We start from the raw sequence: 14,891 nt of genomic DNA on the forward strand, positions 1-14,891 counted from the left end.
AGTGGGAGAATTCATTGAGTTGTTGCCTAAAAATTCCTTCTGGGCCAAGGAAAGAAGAGTTGCTGGCATGTTACTTTTTATTTCTTGTTTGTACTTGGCCTTCTCCAGACGACCATGACTTTGCTCTCATTCCCTGGCCACACACCCAGTGGTGGCAGTAAATATGTGTGGGGCATTTTAACATGACCTGAAAACAGTCCCCTCTTTCAGTACTGGGGAATAATAGAAAAACAGGGAGCAGAGTTACATTCAGCCCTAAGGCATTTTTCTAAGTCATTTCAGTAAGCAGGGAACTAGTTGCATTGCTTTAGTCAGAGAAGTTTTCTAGGAAGTATGTTTAATTGATTTTACTGCCGAAAGTTGGGAATCTAAAGCAAAAAGACAGCTGTATCATTCAGACCTTGGAGTTGACCAGCCACAACGCACTAACGTTCTTGATTCCCAAGTGTGATTTGCAGGATGAGAACGCACATGTCTCTACAGCTTCTGAGATCAACCATCTTCAGAGTAATTGTAGCACAGTTGTTTATATCAACACACAATTCACCCAATTCCAATTATCAAAATACTTGGGCCACAATATGGTTAGCCCAGATAATTTTAGTCAATTCATATCAAATTGACCTTTAACTAGTGATTTGAGGACTCTGTGATCAGCTCCTACGGCAACCAAGAAAAATACAACCAAACTGTGACAGACTCAGTTGAGCCTTATAAGCATTGTGGTGAAGCACTGCTTAAAATGCCCATTTGCAGACAGGCACACATGTTGGCAGTTGGCCATATTAGCCCTGCTCAAGTGCAGCGAATTACATAGTTTCCTTCAAAATCATTCCGACTGCTAGCTCTTTCTTAATTAAAATAAACCCTAACTCAAGTCACATTCACTCCAGCACTCTTTGTTTTTCAGTCAATTAAGTCAGGCTTTTAACACCTAAGTTTTCCACAAACACCTGCTAATGAATTTCATTTTTATTCTGCTTTTCAAAATTCAGATAGAAAAGGCATTTGCATTATTATTAATATCCTTTTCAAAAATAATGTATTTCCGTTCATTTTGAATGGCCATACATTTTCCCCCAAGTTTGGGTGGAATCTTTCTGCATCTGGATTGTCACACAGACCAAATAAAATCAATGTATGAATCTACTTCCACAGCTGTTCCAAACATCATCACCACCATCACCATCATTAAACTCCTTACCATGCATTGCACATGAGTAAATGATTTCTGAGTAAAGTGAACTTATTTTTAACACATGTAAGCATACTCAAAACCTAAATTTTGTATGCTATTTAAAAACTTAATATGCTATCAAAATGATTTTATATTAAAGTTCTTTTTTTCTGTAAAAAGAGCTATAGCTAATCTTACCGATAAGGTACGCATAAGAATACAGCAATCCTTCTCATGGATAATATTGTTTGGCTGTATTTTGATTGTGTTACTATTATTTTTTTTTTTGGAGGAAGAGGGCGAGTATATGAAATTTATTTTCAGATTATATCATTTGTTCAGGGTTTTCTATTTCTACACTTCCCATATGAAGTATAACATTGTGAAACCAAATCCCCTGATTCTGTCTCAGCACCGATAATATTTCACCTAAGATATAGGACAGCTTTTTCTGTCTCTAGGGGCCGATGTGGATGGATCGTGAATAATAAACTACCTGGTGGTTCTGAAAGGATGAGTGCTTCTTTCTAGTTCTGCTGCACAACACTGGTTCTCCCATGTGTAGAGGTGAAGCAGGGCCAGAAATGAAAAACCCTAAAGCAGTGACGTGGAAATTCTCAGCATTCTCTTTAGTCTCCCGCAAGCTCAACACCTCTCAGAAATTTCGCCTGTCAGGCACTTGACAACCAAGAACACATCTGAATCCAAACCTTTAGTAGTTCAATATTTCTCTCATCAGATTCTCCACTCACCACCCTCTCCCCAAATCAGCAAACCACCCTCCACAAACACACCAACGCTTGAGTCTGTACTTTCTAGTGCTGTAATATTAATGTCGCTTCGATAAACGCACAACCCAGACCAGAAAACCCCGCAGATGCAGAGGGAGAACAGGCTCTGTTTCTTAATGACGTCAAATCATAGAATTTCCTGTCCACAGTCAAAGACTCCCAGACTGCCACGTGTTTGTGCTACCCCTGATCTGGGCCTACCCAGGTAAGACGGACTTTAGAACTCTGGAACCACAGTTCTCACCTGCAAAGTTGCCTGGCCTTGGGGATAAGAAAAGGTCTACAAAAAACTGTCTGGAAGCAGGACAACAAAACCATTCTGAGTGGGTGCGTTTTCTAATTTATAAATTGTCTTCTGAGTATAATTCTGCGATTCTCAAGGCAACAAAAGTAGTGATGGCTTCACTGGAGCTGACTGGCCTCACTGTACCCGGGATTACAGCCACCTCCGTGGAGAGGTACCAGAATTAGAGGACAGCTGTTCTGGAGTCGGGGCTCGCAGCAGCCCCCAGTGGGGCAGCAAGGCCACAGGGCAAACGGAGAGGGGAGGGGCAACCCCATGCTTGTTTAGGTCACTGATTTTTTTTACATGACAAACCAGGCCAACTTAGTAAAGCTATTTGAGTATATCAGCAGTGGTTTCCAGAAAGTATTGTTACCACAGATGTTACTGCAAGATAATCAAAAGAACACATCTAATTTGGGGATGTAGAGTACTTATTTCTGTTGCTGATTCTATCATTTGAAGCTTTCAGAGCTGAAGCCTTTCATGATTAAGCACATATTATTCTCCTGGAAGATATTTCTTTTTTGGCAGATAAGATAATGGAACAGATCCACTGTTTGTCAAGAGGAGTTACTATGTCATTAAAAAGCCTTTAACACAATGTTTCTCTCTTTTCCAGGCTGATTGAAAAGATCTGAATGCAAAAGCACAGATATAACAATAACAGTACAAAACCTAAATTGTCCATGGAAAAGCTTAAACCAACTTAAAATTTTCCATTTGCCAAATGCTCCTCAGGCAATTTAAATGTAATTCAAAACAGGCACTCAGTAGCCACAGATGTGTGTTGCCTCAAAATGTTCTTTGTCTTGGTTGCATACATCCAATTTCTTTCTAAAAATTGTCTCCATTACAGCAGGCCAAAAAAAAAAAATAGCCAAATTCAATTATGAAATTGATATGATTAAAATCTTTTTTTGCTTATTAGTCCTGGAAAAGTGTTATCTTTTATCTCCAAAAAATCCTTATACTGTTCTTTAAGACTTCAGAACAACGCCAGAAGGGCTTTTTGCAGCGTAATATAAGTTCATCCAATATCTAGAGTTCCAATATCTAGAGTTCCGAAATCAAGGAAATGCCCTGAAACACCACTAGCCCGGGGAACGGACACGGAGGGGCTTCTATTTCTTCTCACGTGTACAGCCGAGGCCATCACAACATTGTGTCCACCAGAGGACAGAGATGCACCTTGAATATCTTTCAGGAGACAGTACTGCTAGGCATCACCCCGGAATGTCTGTTCCCTCAAACGTGTCTTTTGATGAAGTTACAGTTTAGAAGACGCCTGAATAGTAAAAGTTACGAACGATTTCTGGGAACTTTCTGGAGGTGAGTCAAGGCTCCCGATTTGGCATGGACCAAAATATGCTTCTCCATGACCTTCCTTTGCCATCTCCCATCTAGGCCCACACAGGCACTGCGCTCTACAGAACTCTTTAACCTGAGTTCTCCCCAGAAAAGTGGACTGTTTGGTATGTGGGTGCCACCAGAGAATGATCTAGAAAGGGAGCTGGCTCTTTGGGGCGGATTCTCTCCTGCAGCTTCGGGGTCCTCAGGACAGTAAAGGGCCCCCGGAGCATCTGAGCCACCTCCTCCTTGTTTCCCCCGCCCCCCACACACACACACTTGGGGAGGGTGGTGATTGAGACCTTGACCTTGACCTTGACCTGGGTGGGCCGCTGGCCACCTCGGGGAGCAGGTGTGTGACTTCTCCGAGCCTCCGGGGCTCAGAAGTGGTGTGAGTATCCGCCCTCAGGGCTCGGGAATTAAATGAGCTCCTACCTGCAAACGCTCAGCCTCAGGCCTGCCCCGCAGGGGCGCTCGGTGCTCCGGGCGGGGAGTGGCGGCTCTGCAACTCGGGGCGCTGGGGATTCCGCTGCGGAAAACGTCTCGCAAAATCCCCACGAAATGTCACAGTGCGCAGCTTCTCCTCTCTCAGCGCCCGTGCAAATAGCACTACGGTGCCGTGTGATCTGTCGAGGCCAGTGGCGGACAGAAGTCATCAACTCTACCCCGCAGCTGTCTGGTGGCCCGCCATCCTCACCACAAAGCCCGGTAACAGTTTCCGCGGGATGAAGACAGAACCTGGCTAATAAAATTAAGTCTAACCTTTTTTTTTTCCTTGGTGTTAGTTTAGCTTCACTTGCTCGCAGGCTGCCTTGTGCCGAGGCCGAGCCCCGGCCCCAGCCCTTCCCGCGCGAGTTCCTGGGGCAAAAGGGTGGATTCAAGATGGCGGCGGCCGCTGAGGGCAGGGGCGGGGGGGGGGGGGGCTGCGCCCAGTGTCCTTCCCCCAGAAACCCCGCCCCCTCCCCTCTGACCTACAAAGCAGCCCCGCCCACAGCCAGTCCAGAGAACCTGTGCTCTATCTAGAGAGCTCCCACCTGTACATTCTTTGATCAAAGAATAAAGCTTTCCTTTGCTTCTGAACCTAACTTGGTCTCGTTCTATTGGTGCCAACGATACCGGGCAGCAGGACCCTTATTGGGCCCGAGTTTGGAAAGGGTGGGTCACACTGTCTCCCTTTTGGAGCTGGTCTCCTGTTGGGTATGGGAAACGCATAGATGAAGCAGTAGGTTTGCAATCCATTCTCTTCCTATGGGACCTCTTTGTAATCGTTGTGTAAACACGCTAATGACATCCCTGACAAATAAGCTAAATGTTTTTTAGGACTGCTGTGGTAAACAAATGTGGAATCTACAGATATATGGGACGTGGCATCCCTGGAACCCCTGGAACCTCTCACAGCAGCTGTGCAACTCTCCGAGCTGGAAAAACTTCCTGCCTGAGACGGTGCTCCTCTTGTGTCAGTGATGCAAACCTCTTACGTAGCTTACAGATTTCAGATGTTAATGTGACTAGAGGATGGCTGCTATGGCCCGGAAGACCCCAGAGAGCGGCGTGAGGGTGACAGACCCCTCTCTGTTTTGTCTGTGACTCACAGTGACCTGTATCCTTGAAATTATTACTAAAGCTTGAGGCTGGGCCAGATCTCTGATTCCACGTGCATCTGCCCTGACAGTCTGACCCTGTGTGCTGTCGTGTATGAGCTGTGTGGACACATCGATTCCTTTTTTTTTTTTAAATTGAAGTATAGTTGATTTATAATGTTGTGTTAGTTTCAGGTATACAGCAAAGTGATTCATATATATATTCTTTTTCAGATTCTTTTCCATTATAGGTTATTGCCACACATTGATTCTTAAATCACTCTGAACACTAAAAAGGAGTATAGCGCCTGGTATATAAAAACATTCCTCCTAATATCTGTTGAATAAATGAAAAATGAATGAATGGGGACTTATTCTTATAGGAAACTCAACTGAAGACATTAAAAAAAATGAAACACTGAAGAGTGACCTTTAATAGTGCATTTCTGGGCATCACGATTGAAAGGGAGATAAGCAGATCAGGAGGCTTCTGGAACTCTTCAGACCTAGAACCCTGTCTGTTTGGTCTTGTATGGATTTATTGGAGGAGTAAGGTCGGGGGGAAGGGAGGTTGTTAGCTCTTCTAAAGGATATACCAAAATGAAATTTTCTGGATTAAAGTCAAGGGATAATTTGCCTGGTTATGCCGTAGCCTGAGCCTGTAAAACATTTGCTCATTGGCCTGAGTGCAAATGACCTTTAAAAGGACATTTTGTGGAAGAAAACAACTTGTTACAGGCATAGAGAGAGCTCTTAGAAGAAATTTTAGGACTTAAAATAAAGCATGAATCAGTCAAGACCTACTGAACATATTTTGGAATTACAGATTCCTGACAGTGTATAATAAGCCGAATCTTTGTACCAAGATTCCATCTTAGCTTAGAATGGATTCTCCATTCTATGCAGATCAAGGTTGGCATCAATGAATGGGATATTGTTGGTCTTACTGGAATAGACTCGGGGGGAAATAAAACTGTCACATCTGTTCTTTTCTAAAGTCCTGTGTACTTTCTACCTGACAGAGTAGAACATGCATGATACTTTCAAGCTTTTAGGCTGCAAGAGAGAGGTCCACCACAGACCTCACTGAGGATTGATTAAAGGTTTATGATGTTATATTTGGCACTGCGAGGAAACCAAAGCTAAATTGATAAAGTTCTTTATAATAGACTTAAGCAAAGCAATGGAAAACCCCCAAAGAAGAAAACTCCATCACTGTAAGTTATGTTCACATCTGTTTTGTTCACCTTTGTATTGTAGCTTTATTGTCTGGCAGAGGACTTGATATATAATTAAGATTCAATAAATATTTGTTGAATTAATGTATAGAATTAATTTACTCTATTTTCTTAAACTTCAAAATGTTTGTGATCATCAGAAACTTGCTCCATCCAGTTATTCTTTCGGTCCTTGAGCCCTATTATGTGAGGGCAAAAACGAGAAGGCACATTTGTTTGCTATTAGTGCTGTATTTGTGAAAATTTCCACAAGAGCACACAGAATTCTGGGCTGCGCTGTGGGAGCTACAGGCTAGCTAACTTCAGAATAAGATATTTAAGGCAAGCAATCTTATAATTATGTCAGCAAAGATTTGTAAATAGAAAAGAGCTACAGCCTGCCAAAGTATTTTTAAGGAGAGACATATTGTCGATTTGTTCCACATTTAACAACTAATATAAACAAGAAAATTCCTGCCTGTTGTCATGTGTCAGACATTCTGTCCTTTAGAATAACTGCAACTTCTTTGGAAAACACATCTGGTTTCTGAGCCCAGCCCTGTCCATCAATAAAGCAGATGGTTTTGAAAGAGAGAGATCAGAAGGCAGCACCATGGATTAAGCTCAGGCAGTTTTCCAAGTAGAATTTCCTTCTTGATAAGTGAAAGCTTGGGATCTTCCTTGAATATTGAAACTCCATTTCGTGAGTTTATAATGTGCTATGAAATATTAAAATTTAGAAATAGGAGTGATGGTGTAAACACAGAATTCGCTGTCCACCTTTAGATCCTTAAATTCACAATTCTGGTTGCTTAATCTGTAATGATAGCAGTGTGCTAGAAGACAAGGAAAAGTGTCATAAAAATGCATAGGTCAATAGGGAGGGTGGAGGGAGATGCAAGAGGGAGGGGATATGGGGATATATGTATACGTAGAGCTGATTCACTTTGTTATACAGCAGAAACTAACATACCATTGTAGAGCAATTATACTCCAATAAAGATGTTAAAAAAAATGCATAGGTCAAAATTTACACTTTGAGTTCCATCTTTAGGTAAATGGCTAACCATTTCTGGTCTTAGTATCCTTACCTTCAAAGTAAAAGATTAGGCAGGTGATTCCCAAGGCTCTATTAGTCTTAGAATTCTATGGCTCGTACATACCCTGATGGAGTTCTGAACTGGTACACCCTTTCTGAAAGACTACACATATCAAATATATCAAAGCCCTAAAAATGATAACATATTTTGACTACACAATTCCACTTTCATACATCACCCTAAGGAAATAAGTGGACATGTGCAAATTTGTATGTAAAAGGTTGTTTATTGCAGAGTAGTTTACAACAAAAAAGTTTGGAAGCCATAAAAATATTCATCCAGAGATAATAAGTATATAAATGTATTATGGTATATCCATAACCTTGAAGAAACAAAAAAAGATTTCTATATCATTCTCAGCAACATTTTATTCTTACTAAATGACATGACCAAAAAAAAAAAAAAAAGCCAAAGTACCATGGATGCTAAGTATTTGGGAAATGACATTCATAGTGAGAGCCTATGAGTAAAAATTTGGCTCCGGGCTTTTGGACATTCTCCACCCCTGGGACTCTAGCAAAGGGGCCATTGGGGTAGGACCCTGCTTTAGTTGTTACATGTTAGGATTCCGTGTTGAGGCAGGAATATAGGGAAGGAACTATGGCCTCTCATGAGATTCACTCACTGGGCTGCCATTAATGCTTGGGAGTGGCCTGGGTGAAATTGGAGATTCAGGTAGGCATAGCACGGTATCTAAAAAACTCAACGTTAAGTCACAGTTTCTGTCAATAACCAGCACCGAAGGATCCAGATGTGTCTTCTTAGGTGGACAGAGCAAAGACAATGATGGGATCCAGTTAGGGGTTCAGGAAAGAAGTACAACTAGAGAGGTCTGTCGATTGGTAGCAGGGGTCAAAGATGGGTGGGATTCAGGAAGAAGGAAGAAGTTGCCAGGGTGGGGGAGGAGATCAGAGGAAGATGGGTCACTATACTATTTCCTGAGACTGGGGCACACAGGGTAGAGAGGTGTGTGGGAAGCTGACTTCAGAAATCAAGCCTAAAGCCATCTTCTCAGGACAGGTAAGGGGGGAAGTGAGTGACAACTCAGGCTCAACTCAGAAACCTACATTGGCTGGGTCCTCAGCCCTAGATGGTTTAACGGAGAGGGCAACTCCAAGCTGGGGCCCAGTTAGAAGGTCTCATGGATGGGGAGGCCTGGTAGGCCAGGGTGGAGCTATGAGAGAAGGTGGTGATGCTATGATCCTGGAGTGTGGTCCCTGTGATCTTTGCCACCATCATCATGATGCTCCAGGCTTGCTAATTTCATACCAGTCAGTCTGGGCAGAAACCAATCCAAGGGCAAAAATGGAGCCAAGCAAGAGCTGCTGAGATGGTGAATTTGATGGCCACCATGTTTTTCAGTTCAGTGAGGTTTCTCATTTTACAGTTGTCCTTGGACCATCGCGTAGCAGCGGTGTGTCTTTGTAGGTATCTACCGAATGGACTTCCTTCCACAGTCCACTGATTGCTTAATTCAACAGGCATCTGCTGAATACCTACCATGTGCCGTGGACTGGACGAGAAGCAGAAATGAGTCTCACGTAGCTCTTATCCATGAGGTGCTCTCTCTACTCCATAAATGACGGGGTGACTGTAAGCTTCTGGATATCAGGGACCATCTTTTCCTCTGTGTTCCCACACGATCGGTGCAGAACCAACTATTCATCCCACACGTCATCTCATCTACCACTTCTCATGTTCACCGATACAGAGATCTAAGAGACTTAAATATGTGGCCCAGCACGATAACAAATGCTAACAATTACACAGCACTTGTGATAAGCTGGGCCCTTTCCTAAAATTTCATGTTATTAAATCACAACAACCCCACGAGGCAAAGTACTTTTATTATTCCTGCAATTTGCTCCAGGTCACAGTTACCAAGTGGGAAGCTGGGGTTTGAACCCAGACTGCCCCATTTCAGAGTACAAGCACTTAACAATTAAGTCATGTCTTATTGGTGGTGGGTAAAAGAAGGGTATAGTCTCTACCACTGAGGAATTTATAATCTGCTTGGGGACGACAAGGCTGAATTGCTAAGATCAACAGTGGCTGACAGAGCACTGAATGTGTGTTCAGACTATAGAAGTTGAAGAAGGTGAGTTCAGTAGCAGGGAAAGGATTATTGGAGAGTATGCTGGAAAGTGAATAGGTTTGGGGAGATAAAAATGCAAGGGGAGGGCTTCCCTGGTGGCGCAGTGGTTGAGAGTCCGCCTGCCGATGCAGGGGACACGGGTTCGTGCCCCAGTCCGGGAAGATCCCACATGCCGCGGAGCAGCTGGGCCCGTGAGCCATGGCCACTAAGCCTGCGCGTCCGGAGCCTGTGCTCCGCAACGGGAGAGGCCACAACAGTGAGAGGCCTGTGTACCGCAAAAAAAAAAAAAAAAAAAAAAAAAAAAAATGCAAGGGGAGGTTGCTTGGTGAAATGGTAGTGAAGTGCATGTGGGGTACACTGCTCAGCGCCCTCTACAGGCCAGTACTAGGTACCAGGCACTGGGTCCCAGAGGAGGGTGCAGGCAAAGTTAGGATGTGGTTTCTCTTTTTTTGCCCTTGAGGACAAAAATATTTCAGACGAACATCTTTTATTCATGCAGTCCTATTTCTGAAAAGCTAAAAGTAACCTACAGGGTCTTATCAATTTTAGAGAAGAAAATCTTTTCTGCCGAATTTTCAAAAACTGGTAGGATTATTAAAATTTTTAAATATTTGGGTTTAAAAAATAGAGTTGCTGTCCGTAATATGCTCTCTCTCTCTCTCTCTCTCTCTCTCTATATATATATATATATATATATATTTAATTTTTATTGGAGTATAGTTGATTTACAATGTTGTGTTAGTTTCAAGTGTACAGCAAAGTGATTCAGTTATACATATACATGTATCTATTCTTTTTCAAATTCTTTTCCTATATAGGTTATTACAGAATATTGAGCAGAGTTCCCTGTGCTGTACAGTAGGTCCTTGTTGGTTATCCTTTTTAAATATAGCAGTGTGTACATGTCAATCCCAATCTTCCAATGTATCCCTCCCCGCCTTACCTCCTGGTAACCATAAGTATACTTTCTACATCTGCGGCTCTATTACTGTTTTGTAGCTATGTTCATTTGTACCTCTTTCTTTTAACTGTTGAATAATTTCGAACAGATAAAAAAAATTTGCTCAATACCTTTTTTTATCTGTACAAATTTATTCAACAGTCAGGACCAAAGTAATTACTACCACTGGGGCTTACTTATTAAAAACATATTCAAAGTTGATCTCTCCTTTATTTTAAACATAAATAAGAGCCACTAAGCAGTTGTGTGAAAGGAAGATAAAGTCTGTGTTGTGATGACGCCAAAGCATTCAGTCAGTGTGATTCACTGAGGGGAAAATAGGCCAATGCTGGTTTATCACAGTAAAACAAAAGAAAAAAAAAAGGAACATTATAAAATATGTCCCACATGCCAGAATTTCTGTTAATTTTTCATGCACTGCCTACTTTCATAGTCACAAAATTTCTGTGAGAAGGAGATTCGTGTCCCTATTGTACAGATGAGAAAAGTGAGGTTTTGAAAGGTTATTTTCTCCAAATCACATGTGTGATAATGAGAACACAGTCTTGAAGCCAGCTTTCTGCTTCATTGCCTCCACACTCCTAAAAACCACAGTTGGCTCAGTCCCAGATGCAGGCTGGTGTGACTCCCCGTAACACGACGGCTGCCCTCCGGGTCAACACTGAGGCCCCGGGGTTCCCTCCAGACCCTCCTTCTGCTGTGCAGACAGGAGTGTTTCCAGGTAGTGAGTGCAGCGTGTGGTGTGTGGATTGTAACACTTGGCAGATTGACTGTAATTTTCAGTATTCTCCTTGCATCTTGCTGTCATCCCCGGATGTTTAACAGCTTACTCAAGGTTACAGAAAGGAAACCCAGAACTTGCTCTTCAGCCAGACCTCTGCCTTCTCCTCTGTTGGACTATTCCACTGGATCTAAGTCAAGCTTATTTTCAAGATGTGGCCTGCAGACAAACAGGCCTAACTGGAAGGACATCTCCAATTCCTCTAATTCCTCTAGTAAGAGAGAAGGTGCCTGTATGTGTTAAGAGTTGGAAGTGAGGGGGCTTCCCTGGTGACTCAGTGGTTAAGAGTCCACCTGCCAACGCAGGGGACACGGGTTCAATCCCTGGTCCGGGAAGATCCCACATGCCGTGGAGCAACTAAGCCCGTGAGCCACAACTACTGAGTCTGTGAGCCACAACTACTGAGCCCACATGCCACAACTACTGAGCCTGTGTGCCACAACTACTGAAGTCCGTGTGCCTAGAGCCTGTGCTCCGCAACAAGAAAAGCCACTGCAATGAGAAGCCCGCGCACCACAATGAAGAGTAGCCCCCGCTCGCCTCAACTACAGAAAGCCCGCGCGCAGCAACGAAGACCCAACGCAGCCAAAAATAAATAAATAAATAAATTTATTTTTTAAAAAAGAAAAGAGTTGGAAGTGAGGGAAAGAGGCATCCTGTCTGGTTGGCTAAATGCTATGCCCACAGCCCTGCAAGTCTGCTCCCAGCCACAGGGCTCTGTAAATTCGGAGTTCTTGGAAATTTTGTTGTGTTTGATTTGGCCACGTGTGTTTTGATACCTTGGAAAAGAGGACATCTTGGACATGAGAAATAGGAGAGATTGACGGTAAAAGGAAAGAGTAAGTTGGGATATTCATTAGGCTTCAAAATGAAAGGCTCACCCAGAGTAGCTCGAGATGCTTTAGCAGTTCTTTCTAAAGAGAACTTCTACTTATGACAAGACATTGCAGGGGAAAAAAAGTATATATATATATTTATTAAAAATATATATTTCAGGGAATTCCCTGGTGGACCAGTGGTTAGGACTTAGCACTTTCACACTTTCACTGATGTGGCCCCGTGTTCGATCCCTGGTCGGGAAACTGAGATCCTGTAAGCCACACGGTTTGACCCCCCCAAAAATTACATATTTATTTATTTATTTATTTCAGTGTACACACACTTCCATTCCTAGGGGGTATTTTGAAACTTGGGGCTCTAATAGCCAGTCTGCCAGGGTGTAGATCCTGGTGACTCTAAATAGATCAAACAAATAGTAAATTTCACCTCCTAGTTACCCTTTCTAAGTATCAGTTTCTTCATATGTCAAATGGAAACAGTAATAGTACCTACCTCGTATTTTTTTAAGAGTTACATTTTTAAAAATCCATGTGTACAAGTGCTTAGCACAGTGCCTTATTGATTAGCCAATAGTAAAAAAATACATAATAAATGAAGTCATCATTAATATTATATTGTGACCATTAAAAAATGGATATAAGATATCTTGATCCCTTAGTAAATGAGATCCTAGATCTCTAAACCCAGAGTGACTGTACCCTGGTGTGTCCCTTGCCTTTATGATCTAGGCTTGGGAACTCTGTGGGCCTAGTCTGTGTCCATTGTGATTCTTCTGGTAGCTAACATCCCTTGGTTGGGGCCCAAAGCACATGAGTTAGCTGAATTTTATATGACAAGTCTAAGGCACCCTTTTTGGTATTCATATACCAATGCTCTCAGGCTAGTTTTAAAATCTTTTATTTTGACTTTACTTCTTTTCTTTTTAAATAACTTTATCCACTGTTATAGAACAGATGGAAACGATTTGATCATAAAATCATCACTGCTAAATAGCCTATCTTTTTATGCACGATACGAACACCTTGAGAAACTGAACTGACCTCACATTTTGGGCTTACATCTGCTTTTCCCACACTGTGTCAACTTAATCATGACAAAACCCACAAAACCTCCCTTATCTCAGGGAAGTGGCCGATGTTAATTATACAGGTTTATCTTCTTTTAACCATGGTCTAGGAGAGTCGTTTTGCTACTTTATCACAGCTCTGATATTACAAGAAATGGAAAATTCATGCCTGCAAATATTGTTTATGAATATGGGGCAGGTCTAGATGCATCTTTTATGAACCTGGAACATTCGGCTTTGCATCTGGTAGCGTGGAGAATAACACATTCAGCCCTGCACTGTGGGAGACGTCCAGATTACTTTATTATTGCAATGGTTTCGATAACTCTATTGACTTTTCAGGCACCTGTGTCCTCATAAACGGTTCAAACCTCACTGATAGCATTTTATTTCTATGACTTTGGAGAAGTTAGAGATCATTTGAGCTAGTTGGGTTTCTAAAAACATATGGGAACTAAATGCAAGGAAAGCCTTAGAAGACAAATTTGTTCGTGCTTTATTTCGCTGATGCTACCCTTTCAAGAGACGACTCAGCTACGGAGAGCCTGCGATGGCTGCCGTCAAGTCCAAGGCTTCCCTTCGGAACACATCCCTGGCTCACTGTTGGTCTCAAGTCACCTCTTGATTTCTGGTGGGATAAATGTAACTCTTCTGTAGAACTTAATGCATAAACTGATTAACCCACATTAGTCTTCCGTATTTTTATAAGGAGCTCATAATTATATCTAACATTTATGTTCTCCAAGTATCTTTGAAATCTCCTATCTACTTTCAATCTTGCCCAGGCTACTCTATTGTTTGAAAGGATTGGATAGGAAAAGATGACTTGGCTTTTAGTACAAAAGCCACCAGAGAGCCTTTGGAACATTCATTCGTGCACTTGTGTCTTTTGACACTCACTCAGTAGGTGAACTTATGCAGAAGAGAGCCGTGTCTAATGGGACTGTCTGATTCTATTTATTTTTTGTTATCATCTTGCAGGGCTGTTTTTTGGCATGCAGTCATTTAAGTCGCCAGTCTCCAAAAAACTGGGTAATGCCACGCGGGTAATTTCAAGTTTGCCCTAAACACCCAAACACTGACATTTTCTATGTGTTAACTTGGGTTTTTGTCTTTGAGAACAACTAGAAAGCTAAAGGAGAAGTATCTCTCCTCTAATCTAGTAATTTAAATGTCTTTAGGTCTTATTTAGTTTTATTCTTTAACATTAATTTAAATATATTTGGGTTTTATTTCATTTCATTACTATTTATGCAATTTTTACTCCTTGCCATAAAAGAGTTTTGCACATTTTAATTTAGGTCTTGATGTGTGTGTGTTTCGTACAAGCCAAATAATAACAATTTCATGTGTGTCTTTGGCTGAGAACCAGGAAACAGACATTTGTCTCAGGATCCTGGACTCCATTTTCTGGAGCCCCAAAGAACTCCCCTTGAAACAACTGTCTGGAAGCTTTTTGGTCTTACAATGTTATTGATAAAATATTTAATCAGCACCCCAATATATTTTTACATACTTGTCATCTAACAGTTTCCAAGTGGGCTTAGAGATGCTGAAATGCCCTTCCCAGGGCCCGCAAGGCTGTACGTGCACTGGCCCCTGCTTCTGCTCAGCCCTCCTTGTTGAGTGAGTGAATTCATGCACCCGTCA

The sequence above is a fragment of the Orcinus orca genome, chromosome 17 (genome assembly GCF_937001465.1).
Source record: "Orcinus orca chromosome 17, mOrcOrc1.1, whole genome shotgun sequence".
Taxonomy (NCBI): domain Eukaryota; kingdom Metazoa; phylum Chordata; class Mammalia; order Artiodactyla; family Delphinidae; genus Orcinus; species Orcinus orca.